Source organism: Eumetopias jubatus, unplaced genomic scaffold (assembly GCF_037043125.1).
Source record: "Eumetopias jubatus isolate StellerSeaLion01/CBP00866 unplaced genomic scaffold, mEumJub1_p1.0 scaffold_45, whole genome shotgun sequence".
In the NCBI taxonomy this organism is placed as follows: Eukaryota; Metazoa; Chordata; class Mammalia; order Carnivora; family Otariidae; genus Eumetopias; species Eumetopias jubatus.
Window position 1 is genome coordinate 1707126 of NW_028274851.1, and position 18448 is coordinate 1725573.

General features: G+C 37.2%; 1 pseudogene; it reads right to left on the minus strand.

Moving 5' to 3' along the window:
- Positions 1 to 13902: 13902 nt before the first annotated feature.
- LOC148161884 (PIH1 domain-containing protein 2 pseudogene) lies at positions 13903 to 14956 on the minus strand (annotated as a pseudogene).
- Positions 14957 to 18448: the final 3492 nt, after the last annotated feature.

Genomic DNA, 18448 nt, shown 5'->3' on the forward strand with positions numbered 1-18448 from the left:
CAATTCACGCTTCTTCCTCTGCTTCCATGATCTTGAAACAACCTTGAGATTATACTTCGGTTTCACGCCTTGGTCTGCCTACAGGAACACAAAGTGCTGGTTATGCCAACCTGAGAAATCTGTTTTCTGTGAAAGCGGTATTTTTATTGAAGTTCGATAAATTCCCATTGGAAATTCATGCATATTCTCCTACAACAAGGTTTAGCATGATTATACTCTCCATACCAAGACAAATTCAAGTTTCTAAGGGTACTAACCTTAAGATTGCACTCTAGGCCGAGAAGAACTTAGCAGAAAGGATCTGTTAGTACATTTCATCTCTCTCACAGTGGGTGGCACACGGAAGCCCTCAACACTCCTAAATCAATGATTCAACTGTACAGCTTTTTCATTCTCCTTCATTAATATTCATAACCATCTCATTGGCCATGAGTAGGTTGGAACCATTATGAACATCAGGAGAAATCTCTAACGAACATGACACTATGGGTATTCCAATCTTTCGTGGGAAGTTCCACAGCCCAAAGAGTCAAAGGTAGCTCTTCACTGCCACTAGAACACACATAACAGAGAAACAAGATAACCCATGGTTTTATTATTTTCTTATAACTACTGAGGCAAGATTTTCTTTCTACCTAGAGAAAGTGAGGCAGAGCAAGACTAAAGGCAGGGAGTCTCCCGACACAGTGGGAAGAAGCAGCAAGGAGAGAAGTCGGCTGGCACGTCAGTCTCAGCGGAGCCGGCGAGACAAACGGCAGAAGCTTGCCAGCACTCAGTTTCCATAAACGTTCATGAGACTGTTGCAGGAGATTATGGAAGCCTCTTAAAGTTCTAACATCCTCCCTGCAGCTCCTATTGTCCCGACCTGATTTCTCACTCCTTTTTATTTCATAATGGGATTCAGAGAGAAAAAAAAAACTAAAAAATTATAAAATATCATGACTGATGTTATTTTTTTTCTGATTAAAAAAAAAAACCTCAAATGAGGGTATTCCTGTTCTCAAACATCGGGCCAATATTTATTATTTATTGTAGCCAGTGAGGCAGGCAATAACTCAGATCCTGGGCTCACCTCAAGGTGTTTAATAAATATTGATGACTCAATCTGTATCTAAAGGAAATAGATATTCTGTTTGGGGAGAAAAAAGTCAAGTTTCCTCTGAAGACATGACACAAAAACATTCCATTACAGCACCCAATTTTTCACTGTTTAGCACTTTGTTTTAGCATAGACTTTTGAGATGAATTGTTCTTTAATTCATCCACAACGGCACTTAGGGTTTACTCTCTTATTTACCTTGGGATGTTGCTGTCAGAAAGTCTGTGTTCTTACAGTTATTTTCTACATCTTTGCTGGAGATACACTAAAATTTTGAAGCTTCATCTCAAGATTCTATTGGAAAGGGACACAATGTAATAACTCTTTAAACAGGGCCTTTCAAGCAAGTGTTCACATATTTCTCCCAAATCAGACTGAATGAAGAGTAAAGGTTCTGCTCTTCATGCAGGTGGCTCCATTCTGAGATAGAACAGGTTCCTACTGTAATAAACGTGCCCAAAAGACTACCACGGCTTCTACTTTCTATCTGAACATTTGTGAACATGTATACCACAATCCAAACTCAAAGGCACAATATTTGGCCTTCGCAGAAAATTGGCCGTGATATTATAAAATTGCCTAAAAACATACAACACCAGGTTGTGCTCAGTAGCCTACGAAGCACAAAAGCTCCTTCACTGGTACTCTGTTCCATGTCCACGAGAACATCTAAACCCACAGAGTCAAGCCATGGCTCACAGCCTGGGAGGGGCCTATGATGATAAGGAGGGGGACCACTGACACACCTGTGTCATTATCCCCCAAGGTGCCACTACTGGGATTTGTAAAGACATCTCCAGAGCTGCCAGGGACAGAACCAGGGACAGCAACATGGTGTAGCCTGTGTCCAATGTCATCGCTGTCACCCAACCCACTCAACACCAGAGAGGATTTTGCCTTTTTTTTTTCCCATCCCCATTTTCCTGATCCCTCTCTCCATTTCCCAGTTACTGTGTGCCCTTCTGCCCTTTATCTTACAAGTTCCCTTCCACCCCTACTCCCATTCTGGCTCTCTATCCAGACAAGGTCTTGCCATGCTCAAAAAAGACTACTCCCTTCCCTATTGTGCCTGTACTGCACAAAACTATGCTTTTTGGTAATAGCAAATTCTTAGATCATTTTACCATGTTCCAGGCACTGTACCAAGTACATCCCATATGTTAATTTATGGAACACTCCCAGTAACTCTATAAAATCGGTACTATTATGATCTCTATTTGCAGTTGGGAAAATAGGTAGAAAAGAATATTCATCTTCCCAAAGTCTTCAGTAAGTGAAGAACACAGGGTTTGAGACTGGGCAGTGGGACTTAGGGGCCCATACTCGTCCACTAAACCCTGCTACCCCACCGTGTCATTGTGTAATATGAATTCTTCGAAATTTACTTAGATTTGTTGAGATCTGCTTTATGCACGGCTTAATAGTTGGTTTTAAAAAGTAAATGCATAATATATAACTAAAAAGTGTTTATATGTCAGGACACCTGGGTGGCAAAGTCAACTAAGTGTCCAACTCATGCTTTCAGCTCAGGTCATGATCCCCGGTTGTGAGATGGAGCCCCAAGTCAGGGCTCAGCAGGGAGTGTGCTTGAGATTCTGTCTTTTCCTCCCATTCTCCCTCTGTTCCTCCCACTCTCTCTCCTTCTCAAATTAATAAATCTTGTTTTAAAAAATGTTTATATATAAACACCAATTTTATGCAGTTTTTAATAAATCACATTTGTTATTCAAACCTTCTTTATTTTTGCTTCTTTTTCATTTTCTTGACCTATCAGTAATTGAGAGACATATATTGAAATCTCCCATTATGACAGCAAAGTTCTACAGTTCTACCAGGTTTGCTCTGTCACTACTTTAGGCTTTTTTTATTAATTGTACCCAATTCTAAATTATTATATCTCTCTGGGGAATTACAGTGAACTCAGATGGGAAGAAGAAAATTGATTAAACTGATTTGTACTTGAGTGTGAAGGAATCCCCACTCAAACTTTCCAAGGCCATTTACATTTTGAATCAAATGATTAAATAATCTTTTTAATTTAAAAATCTAAATAAAATCTAAATAAACCTTTTACTTGTGAATGTTTTTAAAAGTTATTGATGGAAATATTTCCATGCAGCCTAGTTCCCCGAACTGCATGAATCTCACCAGGACTTTGATCTCAAAGAAAGCTGGCTTCAGTGCTCACAAAACTTGTCTACATCCAAACCAATACTTCTCCAAATTCTATCCACTCTAATCCATTCTACTGACAGATAAATGTTCCTACAGTTCCATCACTAATTTTATTTTTTCATTGTCCATTGAATAAAATAGGTGTCACGATAGTCAAAACCTTTACAACTTGACTTCAATTTCCATCTTGAGCCCCGATGCTTACACTTACTTTATGCTATAATCAAAGCATTATTTGCTGTACGCTGATCATGATTTGCATTTTCTTCCTTAGGTCCACATGGTCTTTTCTGTTTGTAAGACATTCTGTTCCTTCTCTACCTGTAAATACCTGCCATCCTGTGTAGTTAATTTTTAATGCTTATTTTGTGAAGATCAAGGCTTTTACCAGATGGGACCTTTCTCCTAATCTACTGAAACAAGGTTCTCTTCCAGCTGTTAGGAAATGAACATCCATCCTTTGGTTTTGTTAATTATACATTTGTTTTACCTCACTCTGCCTTATTCTACTCTATGAATTCTGAGTGCAAAGAGTATTTTACTTATTTCTCCATTTCCCCAAATACCTCGCTCAGTAAATATTTTTTCAACAGGCCCAAACTTTTGCAAGATGGCCAAACCTGGTGTAAATCTAATATATGGAAGGGATTGAAGAGTCTCATATGCCCATATTCTATAATCCAAACTCACCCGTGTCTTCCGCTTTTGTTCGACACTGATAACTAAAATTATGTCATGTAACAGTCTTCTGGAAGATAACTCTTAAGGAAAGAGTAGTGTTTCTTCAAGGAGAGTTCTGGACATTTTTTAAATCTAATAACTCACTGTTAAAATGTATATATGACTCTCTACTGAGACTGTAAAAAGTTAAAGTTAAGAAAACTTAAAGGTAAAATACTTAATCCTAAATTTAATTATTTTTGATTTGTTTCCTGCATACGATCAGCAGCACATTTCATAGAAGGATTTTGTCTCACCAAATACTGTCCCTGTTCTGATTACTAATCAGAAGCAATTTAAGTGAACCAGTTATCAATTGAAAGAGCTCAGGCTATTTCTGTAAGTGATGCTTTCAATTCTAACAAAAGGACAAAGTTGAATCTCAACTATGGTACTTTTAAAGATTTATTTTGTATTTTAGAGAGAGAGAGAGAGAGAGTGTTGGGGGGGAGGGGAGAGAGGGAGAAGAAGAGGGAGTCCCAAGCCGACTTGAGTGCAGAGCCTGACATGGGGCTCAATACCACAACCCTGATACCACGACCTGCACCAAGAGTCGGACGCCCAACTGACTGAGCTATCCAGTAATTTAACCACTCTCTTCCGTGGCATGGTGAAAAACATTCCCAGATTTCCCATTTTTTATCAGGTAGCAAATGGGATATTATGTGTTAAATCACTCTGAAAAGAGTAAAAGGTACAAGAAAATGAAAAGTATGTAAATTCTATCAAGTACTAGTCCATCTAGTTTCTCAGTAGGTAATTTTATATTCTTTACTAATTTGAAGTATGTAAAAATCTTTCAATTGTAGTTTGCAGTTCATAAGACACAAACTCAGCGTTCTATTACTTGTATTATGTACAAAAGGTTGTTTTGCAGTTGCACATAAGATATCCTGTTTAACATAAGAAACAGAATAGAAATCTCAAAATAATAAATGAACAAGTCTGTATGCTTTACCAGCATTGGCTATTTTTGCTAAATATACTGCATTCATTCACTGATACAATTATTCTCTGTGAATTCAGATTATTAAATTTCATGTGTTTCTATTTCTGCCGAATCGCTAGTGTTGACAACACAGTTCCTTGAACAATGTAAACTCAACAAATATTTGTTAACTGACCTGAGAATTAATTAATACTCATTAGTCAGGAATAATTTTTGAATCAGAAGCATTGAATGCCTGCTGGTATTTAACTTAATGTCTTGAATATTTAATTGAAGCTTCTAATAAGAATTAGAAATGTTTAGCATATGAAAATCTATGTGCTAAATCCTGGGGTAGGGAATCTCACACACATTCTTTGATTTACTCATGTTATTTGTTCTTTTACCTGCCAAGGATGAGTCTGAGGATGAAGGAAAGAATGAGAGAAGGAAAGTGAGGAATCTAAAGTCAACCAGCTGAAAAAGGCCATTTAGCTGCAGGGGAAAGTATCAATATAAAATATACATGTCACATCCATGGGGACATTATATAATATCACAAATGACATTAGAATAGACGAGAAGCAACAAAATGAATAGTATCACCATTATTACACTCCCCAATATCTGATCATCTTTTTGTCTGTTTTCTAAAGATTTATTTATTTATTTGAGGGGGGAAGGAGCAGAGGAAGAGGGAGAGACTCTTAAGCAGACTCCCTGCTGAGTGGGGAGCCTGACAGGGGACTCAATCTCATGATCCTGAGATCATGACCTCAGTGGAAATCAAGAGTCAGCTGCTTAACTGACTGAGCCACCCAGGTGCCCCTGATCATCTGATCCACAGAATGCTGTATGTGGTGATTCTCCCTGGAAATCAACTGGGGAGCAGCCTCAGGGTATAATGTTTAGATATGTATGGCATGTGGCATATTAAAACCCTGAGAAGCTTTATTAACATTGCCAAAAACATATTTTGGGAAATCTGCATTATAAGGGATTTTCTCTTAAGTTAGAAAAGGAAAGAATCTGTAACGACAGAGGAAATTTTAAGTCGCGTGTGAATTCACTGCCAAGTTCACCTGTGTGTAGAGAACTACCAGAGTCTCCACCATCTGAACGACCAGAGCTGTACACATAATAGAAATACAATGCAAAGCACATAGGTAATTTTAACTATTCTGGTCGTCACATTAAAAAAGTGAAAAAGGAACAGGTGAAATTAACTTTAATAGTATATTTTATTTCACACAATATATCCAAGATCTTATCATTCAGCATGTAATCAAAATAAAAATTTTCCCTGAGATGGTCCACTTTCTCATTTTATACCTTATCTTTGAAATCTTGTATTTTACATTTGCAGCATATCTTAATCATAGGCTAAAATGTCAATGGTCAAATACAGTCCTAGCAAAACAAGAAAGGTATGCTTAATGTAAATTTATTTTACACTGCATACCTAATTTAAATCAATAATTTAATTTAAATTGATCAAAATGAAATAAAAATTGTAAAACTGTATGCCCCCAGTCGTAGTTAACACCATTTCCAGGGCTCAATAGCCAGATGTGGCCAATGGCTGCCACATGCTGAGAGCATGGGTCTAGGGGTCTAGGGTGTATCATCTTCAGGGAAACAGAGCGAGCTCACAGCAAGGAGATCATCCACTGAGACCAGAATATGCTGCAAGAACTTCAAGCTGTCCCACAGGAAGGTCTGTCTGGGTCCTACACAAAGTAACCATGGGAATGGAATTTCTCAAGGAAGGGAGACAACATTACTTAACTCGTGTTTAACTGATACTAAAATGAACTGGATCACATTTTTTAAAAGTCTCCTCATAAACTATCATCCATTTAAACTTTTGATATCTGGATGTGTTTTAGAATGAAATGGATAATATGAATTCCTACCTTTATGTTTAAAAAAGGCAGAGAAAAGGAAATAAAAGTTAGTCTTTGGGACAAATCCTGAACCACAATATTGCAGATTTCCTTAACATCAAAAACAAAACAAAACAAAGAAAAGCAATAAGCAAACAAAAATTCACAGTGATGTTACAGTGATAAGTAACAATACTTTTAAGTAGATATTAGTTTTCCACTAAAATAATAATTATACTGTATTACTTAATTGGATAATTCTAGTAGAGAATCGTACCTCCAAGTGGTATTTTTTTAAATGTTAACATGGAAGTCCTTTACACTAAAATGTCATAAAATAAAATATTTAAAATTAGAAAATAAACTTCTATAAGGAATATTTATTTTCTTTAGAAGGATAAAAAGTGTTAAATTTGAGAGGCACCTGGGTGGCTCAGTTGTTAAGCGTCTGCCTTCAGCTCAGGTCATGATCTTGGGGTCCTGGGATCGAGCCCCGCATCGGGCTCCCTGCTCAGCGGGAAGCCTGCTTCTCCCTCTCCCACTCCCCCTGCTTGTGTTCCCTCTCTCACTGTGTCTCTCTCTGTCAAATAAATAAATAAAATCTTTTAAAAAAAGTGTTAGATTTGAAATAACTGATTTTAAAATCTGTTCTATAAACAAAGGACCAAAAAAAAAAAAAAAAAGCAACGGAGAAAGCCTACTTTATTTAAAGGCTGGATCCTAGAGTGCATAGGTGCAAGTCTGAGGGTTGGCAACTATATTTTGGAAGCCGCTTGACTGAGTGATGAAACAGCAGAAACTGATTAATCTCCGAGTTACAATGCTGAGTGGAAGGTGTTATTGAGCATTCTAAAGTGGCAACTTCATTTCCTCCAGGGCAAAGCACACTTGGAAAGGAAAGCTGCTTTACCGTAAAGTAATCTATTTTGTAGGCTTAGGAGGTTTTAGCGGGATGACATGACTTAACCTTTCCGGAGTGGGCAAATTATTGTAAGACTCATAGCAAAACAGCAGAGTTATGTTCCAATAATATTTCACATTGCTCTGCCCAAGGTAGAGGTAAAAGAGAAGTCATATTTGTATTCTTACGGAAGCCTTCTTTCAGGTTAAAGATAATGAAAAAGTGACCTTGAAGAATAGCTGCTTTGTAAAGAGTTGGAGAACATTATTTAATTGAAAAGGTAACAGCTATATGGTGCCAAATAACTGGTCTTTGGATTAACCACAAAGAACTAACTGGCTTGACCATTTTATTTTAAAAACATCTATTTATTTATCAATTATGAGATTAGATCAGGTTATCTCATGCATGCACAGTTTCTTGAATAAATAATAAATATTAATTGTTCTTTAAAACAGACCTACTTAATTTTAATAGAACTTTCTACTGTATATATTGCCTGCTCACTGGTACTGAATATGCACAAAGGCAAGTCCTGTTAAGGCACTACCTTGTCAAATAGTTATGTCGCTAATGCTAAATCGTGATGAGAAATATACGGCAGAATTTCATAGATATACAGTGTGAAGTGGTTGCCCCCCACAAAATAACTTAAAAGAAACTCAAACTAACTCAATGCTTTATTATTGACTATAAACATATTATACATATTTATACACACTTACATTTATAATTTAAATTACCCTCAAATGAAATTCATGTAATCAAGACGCACAGAAATTTTGCATATATAACAAAAATATAAATTTTAAATTTTGCAAAATATATTCATTTTTATTACTTTATCAGTGTCAATTTTTGAAAAACGGTATTATATGTAAGAAAGACTTAATCATTGCTGCATGATTCACAATGAAACAAAAATATTAAATGACTTAAATTTAATAATTAATGGCATGTCAGATGTCTTAACTATGTATCCGATGTTATATTCATTACACAAATTATACAACACTTTTTTTTCTTCTACATTAGAGTGTCAATCTATTAATCTCCTAATTATCTTTCACCGTTGTTATTAGCCTACATTTAGACTTTGGCTGTAACATAAGCACCACGGTTTAATAAGATGAAAGCAGATTTTATGACAGTCTTGGTTGCTTTTTAAAGTCAATTCGTTTATGCTCTAAATCTTTCCAAAGAGATTTTAGACTCTTAACAATTTGTTCATAGTCAACTTATCATCTTTTAGATAAATGGTCCACACAAGGACAAAACTGCTTTCTTCTGAAATACTCCTTCTAGCCCTGAGTCTCTCTGTGGCCATCTGCCCTTTGGATGTTTGTCTTCCTATCTAAGACCTTTTCTAGGATCCTGACACATTTCTAACTTCTTGAAGTCATTACTTTTCTAAGTGTTTATAGCCATTTTTCCTATTTTTAACTGGCTTCTGCTACAGGTTACCAATGAACTTTAGCCCCTGATTCTTCCTGACCCCAAATTAGTTGTTGAGTTTCTTGGCAGCAAAATAATAAATCTTCTTTCTTGTTATTGTTTTAATTTAAATGTGTTTGATCGTGACAAAAACAATGGAGACATTTCTTGAAAATGTTGAACAGATGATGAAGAAATACAAAGCTATGTTTGCCAAAACTTGAAAAATTCATGCATTTATGGTCAGCTGAACTTCAACAAAAGTGCCAAGAACACACAAGGGGGAAAGGGTAGTCTCTTCACTAAGTGGTGCTGGGAAAACAAATTTCCCAAATGCAGAAGAATGAAATTGGACCCTTAACTCACGCAGATCAACTCACAATGGATTAAAGTCTTAAATGTAAGACCTGAAACCATAAAACCTTTAGAAGAAAATATAGGGGGAAAGCTTCTTGACAGTTGGCCAAGCAATGACTTTTTGGATGTGATCTCAAAACTACAGTCAACAAAACAAAAACAGACAAGTGTTATTACATCAAACTGAAAACCTTCTGCACAATAAAGGAAACAGAATAAAGAGGAAATCTAAAAAATGGGAGAAAATATTTGTAAATCATACATCTGATAAGTGGTTAATATCCAAAATACGTAAGGAGTTCAAAAAAATCAATAGTAAGAAAACAAATAACCTGATTAAAAAAATGGTCAAAAGATCTGAATAGACATTTCTCAAGAGAAGACATATAAATGGCCATTAGATACAGGAAAAGGTGCTCAACATCAATGATTATCAGAAAAATACAAGTCAAAACCACAATGAGATATCATCTCATATTCTTAGGTATTATGAAAAGGACAAAAGATAACAAATGTTGGAGAGGATGTGAAGAAAAGGGAACCCTGGTGCACTCTTGTTGGGAATGCAAGTTGGTACAGCCATCATGGAAAACCTTATGGAGATTCCTCAAAAACTTAAAAATAGAACTACCATATGATCCAAAATTTCCACTTCTGGGTATACATGCAAAGGAAACAAAATTAGTATCTCAAAGAAATATCTGCACTCCCATATTCATTGCAGCATTATTCATAATAAGGATAATAATCAGGATATGGAAACAACCTAAATGTCCATCGAAAGATGAATGGATAAAGAAGATATACACACACAGTGGAATATTTATTCATTCCTCAGAAAGAAGTAAATCTTGCCATTTGTGACAACATGGATGAACTTGGAAGACATGATGCTAAGTGAAATAAGTCAGAGAAAGACAAATGCTGAATGATCTCACTTATATGAGCAATTAAAAAAAAAAGTCCAACCCATAGAAGTAGAGAGTAGAATGGTGATTACAAGGGGCTGGGGTTGGGGGAGAAATGGGGAGATGTTGGTCAAAGGGTGCAAATTTGCAGTGGTGTAGGATAAATAAGATATCAAAATACGGACAAGAGTATACTTAATAATACTGTACACTCATCACACACCAAAATATGCTGACTGTGAAAAGATGTTGGTTACCTTAATGCTAGTAATCATTTCACTATGTGTATTTATATCAAATCATCACGGCTGTACACCTTAAATATATAGAATTTTTATTTTTAAAAACCTCCTCATAAAAGAAAAAAAAAGAAAAAACGTTGAACAGGTGATGAAGAAATAGAAAGCTGCATTTGCCAAAACTCCAAACTGGCAGAATTTTTTTAAAGTACATAAAACTGATTCAATTTTTATTTATGTCAAGCAAAAGAGAAAATGACATACTATTGATCCATGGAATATGTTCTATGAGGAGTTCTACATAATTTTTCTGCTCAAATTTTTTTGACAGCCTGAAGACATTGTAAATAAAATTTATAGAGATCCATCACCATTATTTTTAGAGTGTTCGACAGAACGCAACACTGCGGCAGATGAACAGGATACAGGTGAATGAAAATAAATACAAAGTGTTGCCTTTAGGTTCAAAAACTTCACTGCACAGATAAAGATGTGAGTGGTGGCTCTGAGAGTGTGAGTGCGAGGTGAGCAAACAGATTGACAATGCCAAGAAGAGGGTCTGTGGCTGCTCAAGGGCAGGTCCAAAAAGGAGAAGACTATGCTGGAGAATACAGTGTTCTTTTTTTTTAAGATTTATTTATTTATTTGTGAGAGAGAGAGAGGAAGAGAGAGCATGCAGGAGTTGGGGCAGGGGCGGAGAGAGAGAGAGAACCCACAAACAGACTCCCCGCTGAGCACAGAGCCCTACATGGGGCTCGATCCCAGGACCCTAAGATCGCGTGCCCTGAGCCGAAATCAAGAGTCAGCTGCTTAACTGACAGAGCCACCCAGGTGCCCCAGGTGTTCAGCTCTGACAGGACATTTTAACCAGAGATATTTACAAAATAGAGGTCACACAGAAGAGTGCTTTCAAAATGTCGGTCTGCCGATGATAAAAGAAATTTTCTCTAATCCATGGAAAAATGTGAGAAACATAAGAACTATAGTGTGCATATTTTTACAACATATGATAAGATTAATTTGTGGTCAAATATGGGCTGTTTCATTCTGAGATGATTGTCTTCCCACTTTTTAAGTGAAATTTATATTTTTATTTATGCAATGGAAGTGAAATTAGATCCACAATAGTGATTTTTTTAAATGCAATCACATGATTTGAATTTACTGGTCCATTAGATTCAAAAGTCTGGAAACTAGTCCAAAAAAGGGATACCAGAGTATTCAGAATTATTATACTGATTTATACACAGAGTATACAACACACACACATTTCAGGTCTAAGGAGAAGAAAAGAATGTGTTCCCAATTTCTTAATTTGGGACTCGGGGATGGACAGACAAGTAGATCCCTGAATGGTTTTCCTCTGATTTCCAATCAACTCAAGAAAACAAACAGCTTTCCAAAAGTTATCTTCCAAATTTCAGTGAAGAAACCTGTCATGAAATGAATTTAAGCAAAATGGGAATGGAAACCATAAAGGAGACCAGAAAGGATTTCTGTCCTTTGTATGAAAGTGGGAGAAGAGGTCTCTCAATGATGTTTTCGTTCTGAGACCACGTGATTTTGTAGTTAACTATTTTAAGAAATGTCTTTGCACATTTGTCTTCTAAATTCACTGCAGTATTTTCATCTGCCAGTATTAATGAGAATGATGCCTTCATATACTAAGCTCTTAGAAAGGCTAGAAGATGTGCATACTATGGAGTAGTGGCAAGTAGAGCCTTCGGTCTTCAATTTTTGGTATTTTTTAAAACGTCTTTCACTTTACTTTTCTGGGAATTTGTCCTTTTCTCTCCATGGCTCATCATTTTTGGTTTTCTTGTCTTTGTTCCTACTGTTGCTTCCCAGTTAAAATGCTCTTCCTTTTTTCTACCTGTTAGACTATCATGTATCTTTCAAAGTTCAATTAAATAGCAGTTTATCAAAGAATGTATTTTTGATTACCCTGTCCAAAAGTAATCAGGGGCTCTTTTGTTGCATTTCATACCAAAGTGATTTCTGTTCAATTTATTTTTGCATACTAGTTTATAAATGTCCAGAAAGCAGGAACTGTCCTCTACTTATCTCTATAAATGCCACAGCTCCTGTAATGAACTTAGGTTAGTTCATTATAGACAAAACTATTAGAGCTGCTCAAAATTAATTTCAAATATGCTTGAGTGCAGGTGTGTTTGCACACATGTATAAACATGTAGGAGAAAAGTTACAGTCTACTGCAGACTTAGGACTAACCCAAAGTTGCAGTTGGTAGCATTCGTCAGAATATAAAATCGTGTGCAGGACAACTAGGAGCCCTGTTACTTAAGGAGCAATAAAAATCAGACCCCGTAAATTCACCTGGACACAATTTTTATTTATATACAATTCTATGACAATATTATAGATTTCTACATAAAATATAGATGTTACAAGTAAGGAAAAATGGGTCACTACTGAGGAAAAAAAAACTACTTTCAATAATATTTAGTTCTATTAAACACAGAGTGTCTAATGAAATCTTGCTTTTCAGGTAACCAAAGACATCATGTCTAATGTTTCTTTGTAATATTTCATCTGTGTGACCCCAAAGTAAAATCTCTATCTGCCAGGTGGAAGCTAGAAGACATTTTTGTGTGTGTAAAATGTTAAATTATTTTTCTGGGGGCTCTACGTTCCCAAAAACAATGGCAATGTTTAAAACCAAACACTAATTCACATCTAAGAAGAGTATATTTCATAGAGATGCAGAACAGTGCTCAAACTTTAATGTGCATAGAAAACATCAAGAAAAAGCTTCTTATGAATTACAACTTTGATGTAGTACTTCAGGGCTGCACCTGAACTCTGCTTTCTTCGTTTTAAATAAATGAAATAAATAAATTATTTAAAATATTTTATTTATTTTAAATAAATAAAGTAAATATAATTTTTAAAAAATAAAAATAAAAATCTTTATTTTTATTTCCTGATGTAAAAATTTCCTAGACAAAAAAAATTTTTTTTTCAACCAGTAAGCCAAGAATCCTCCCATGTTACCTGAAAACAAACAGAATTTCCCAAATCATATTTGTTACTTTAAGACCATTAGGAAGACCTTCAAAAAAAAGTGTATCATGGCGATACTGTTTTTAGTAGATTCTGCTTCACATCAAGTTTGAGAAGGAGAAAGAGTGAGTTTAAAAAAAAAAAGATAAACAGTTGATGAGAAAACATCATTGGGTAAAAAAGAACTCTTACAAAATACAAAACTGGTATTTAAGATAAACCACTGCCTCTTCACCCATCATGAAGGTCCTGTAATTCATCTGCCGTTAGCACTGAAAACCCAAAGCAGATGATGCTCTTGACTTCCACCAGTGGCACTGTGATGATTAATGTAGCTTTCTCTTTGATAATTTTGCTGTAGTCATTTCAGTATGCACAGATTCTGGAAGATTCAGATGTAATCTGTACTTCTCAGAGACCTCGATCAATAAATCATCTTCAGAAACACTAAGGTCACAGAGACATACTGAATTACTACCAGGTGATTTAACTTCTATTTCAATTTTCAGAGGTTTCTCATTCTGATCAGCCACAATCTTTAATTCATAGGCTGGTCTCTTCATCTCCACCTGGGTCTCGGTGGTGGAAATGTCTCCCGTCAGATACCTTGTTTTGCTTGAAACTTGGTCTCTTGGCAAAAAAAAAGCTGAGGAAAGGGACCTGGATTGCTCACCGTACTGCTTCTGATCTGCTCAAGGGTCAGGTCTTCTCTCGTTTTCTCTCTTAAACCCATGGGGTCAGTTTGGGCTCTGGTCAGATTTTGTTTCATCCTTTGAGTGTTTCCTTTTTATTCTAAATTCAGTAATACTGTGAGAGTAATAATAATAGTAGTAATAGTAATAAGTTCATTAAGTTGTCCTCAACGCATTTCATGGCCATCCATATTAACTGATCTTTCTGTGCATGGCGCTTTTCTCCACCTGGAGAACACCAGCATTGTAGGTGACATCAACAACCATGTACAATTCTGATGTCTCAGACATATCTTCTGGTTGGCCAGTACTTAGAGGTACTGGATGAGTGGTTGACTGGGGAGCTGGGGGAATGGTTAACTGTTCTTTTCCACTGACAAAGCTTGATAAAAAAGTTTTTGTTTTCTTTCATTTTCAGGATCCTGGCGTGCAGACAGAGCTAATGGTTCTAGGGCACACTGAGCTGTCTCCCCTCTTCCAGTGGCTCTTGAAGGAACTCCTTAGAGCTCTCAGGGCTGCTTCCAGCTAGATCATCTTGGAGGTTCCAGAACTGAGTTAACTTCAGTGAGCAGCCCCTTTCAGGAAGACTCCATGATTGAGGTAAATAGGCCTCTGAAGTCCCTTCTCTTGGTCTCCTGATCTGAAATCTGCAGGTTTTCAAAGCTTCTCTGGTGATGCAACGTTGCTGGTCGAGACTGTACTTTGAGGAGCAAAGATGCAGAGTGTGGACTTGCACTTGAATCGATCATAACAAAATATTAAATTTGTTTAATGTCACTGTGTAAAAAGCATAAATACAAAAATGCATGTAAAACAGAAAGAAGTAGATAAATCATGATGGACACACCACATTTTAATGTAAAGTAACTGGGAGCCCAGGAAGGCCAGACAGAGCTTTTCTATCTTCACAACTGTCATCTTAAAACACACATGCTTAACCATACTGCCCACCTCCAAGGGTCCGTCATCATTTGAATTATTCCTGTCCCTCATAAGCCATGGATATCGATTTTCACAAGAACGTCTTAGGTCAGAGACAATCCTACAGGGTGCAAGGGAAGAGGGTGAGTGAGCTGTGAAAGCAACAATTAACCTCAGAGAGAAGATCTGCACTTCCTCTTTGTGCACAGTAAACAAGGACAGAAGCCCGGGTGCACAGCAAAATGAATCGTTTGGTCCCCATCAAAGGTGTACGGATCTGATTTTGTTGTAATGATATCCGATATGGTGGTCACACAAATCTTCACAATGAGTCTCATGAATTCTTTGTTGCCTTGTTAGCATAAGTTTCATATGAAAGGCTACAAACTGACATGTGTGTTCACTTCCAGTTGTCCCTCAGGATAAATATTCACTCAAAATTACTCTGTAGAGGAAAACATCAGATGCAAACGTGACTCTGGACTGAAGACTTACCTTCACACAAAAGCTTTGCCCTACACAGGCTTTGAGGAGACACCGGATGCAGTCTGTGCTTTGAACCAGGAACAGGGTTGTGATGAGGCACCATGAACCAGGGTGCAGCCCCTCCAGATAAACTCAGGAAGATAGGAAAGCAGCAAGCCCGTGTAAGAATGTACGAGAGCATCTGTATCAGCAATAGGGAAGGAAGACATTCCGTGGAGGTTGTCGCCGTGAGAGAAAGGGTCAGAGGCTGCTGGACAGAAGGAACATCACCATCATACAGAGTCTTCATTGGGGAGAAATAGCAATTCGGAGGAGACGGGGAGCAACATATGGACAGCTTCACATTCTGGATTTCATTCCCTCCACAGGTACTAGTGAAAGTCTATTTGAACAGTAAGGAGAGGAGGAGATCTGTAAAGATGCAGGCTGAACTCTGAAAAACTGAATTTTATCAGAGAGGAACATTGTCAGTTGCCTGGTGGGGAACCATGGAGGTCTCCAAGCAGAGGCACGAAGGATGCTTGTGGGTTTTGTAAGAGACTCCGTCGTATGCCAAAGAGTCAGTGGGTTCAGAAGATATAGCAAGCTGCAAGGTCAGGACACTTATTTGCAATGGTCTTTTAAGGATGCCCCTTTATCTTGGTAGAAGTGGGTAGAGGAAAGGGGGCAATGCGTGCTTCTGAGGTCTTGCACATGAACCTGGTTCTCGTGAGTCCAGACCCATACTCCAACTAGTCCTGGGGACTGCCTGCCACACTAGGTGCTAATCCCAGCCCTTCCACATTCACAGAAGCCATCAGCCAACACTCTACCTGTGCTTTCTCCATCCTGCCTGCTCAGCACCTCCATCCATCCTCTTTGTTTGGTGCCTCAATGAGCTACCTTCAGTGGCTTTAACTTTTGCCCCTCTCTTTGAGACTTCATTGCTTGGGATTGCTGATCTCTTCCCAGAGGATCTGTCACTCTTCCCAGAGTGCCTTTTGCTCGGCCCTATTGCCTCTTTCCCCCAGCTGTGTCCTGCAGGGAATGTGGAAGCTATCCAGATACCACCATGTTCTGTAGTTTATGTAAAGCCAGAGCAGGTTAGAGTAATAACTTCTTTGTCATTCTCAACATTCGGGAGTGTAAACGATCTATCTTGTAATAATCTATAATTCTATTAAAATACCAAACTATTTCCCATTTCAATCAACAACTATTCACGACTAAGACATTATGTAAATAAATACATTTATCAATAGAGCACTAATATAATTTTGTTAATTTTAAAAGGAAAATAATTTTCATGTCTTTTAAACACAACAGGTGAAGAAAATAATTTAGGCAAAACACTAATTTTGTAGTAACTCTATTTATCATTCTTGTCTATGAAATTGTATCCTGTCACCAGGTAATGAACAGGGACGGTCACTATGAGGTTATATCTTCAGCAGACACAACTAGTTCTTATATTTTCTTGCTTTCCTAAGACACAGATTATCGCAAAAGAGAGACTGATACAGGCTGCAACACTGGCAAATTCTTCCATATATGATTGGTTTTGGTTGTTCTTACTAATTGTTATAATGGCCCCCTGCCACAAAAAAAAAAAAAAAAGTTGAATTTCTAACCCCTAGTCCTTCAGATTGTGACCTGATTTGGAAGTAGGACCATTGCAAACATAAGATCAAGATGAGGACAATACTGGAGCAGGATGGGTCCCTAATTCAATATGACTGTAGATGACCATTGTAAAGACACAGACACACAGGAGATGACATGTGAAGACAGGGAAGACTGAAGTGATGTGTCTTATCTGTAAGGCAAAGTAAGCATGGGTGTGACCAGAGGCTAGGACAGAGATTGAGGAGTTTCTCCCTCAAAAGCCTGTGAAAATACCAACCCCCACAAACAACTTGATTTTGGACTTCTAGCTTTCAGCATTGTAAGACAATATATGTCTGTTCTTTTAAGACATCTAGTTTATGGCACTTTGTTATGGCATTATAAGGAAATTAATACATGATTCAACGTAACTGATAAAAAAGGAGGTTCAATAGAGCAAAAGGGAAGTTCCATCGTAGAAGCAAACCAAGCCAAGTATGCTAGCCTCTCATCCTTTATCTCAAACACACCCACATGCATGCACACACGTACACACATAGGTGTGTGTGTAGTCATTGCATCAGGGTCAATTTCTCATTCTTTTCAAATAGATAATGTTTGATTTTCACAATGTAGAACGTTGTGTATATAGCAAATGGAACTATGGACACCCTGAGAAGGAGAACTCATTCTCTGGATCAAGGAAGAAGAATATTTTAAGTCAGTGTGATGCTTGTGGGGCAAGAGAAAAGGTGAAAAAGAGAAGGGAGAATCTGCTGAGCAGAAGAAAGGGGTCCCATACGTCCTCCCGGACCCTGGACAGACCCAGTTTATGTCTGTTCTCCTAACTTAACCGTTACCTTTCCTCTTCCACTCTCAAAAACATCCCGGTTTGAGGATGAATTACCTTTTGACATTAACAACAATTTCTAGTTCTTCTTTGTACCCAAACTGCTCTTATCTTTGGTAAGTCACTGAGGATTCTTTGTAACATGGGAATTGGGATATTATGTCTTTTCTCCCAAGGCCAACCATGAGATAAAAATGACATGAGAAATTGAACATGCTTTCAAAATTAGAAATATTATTCAAAT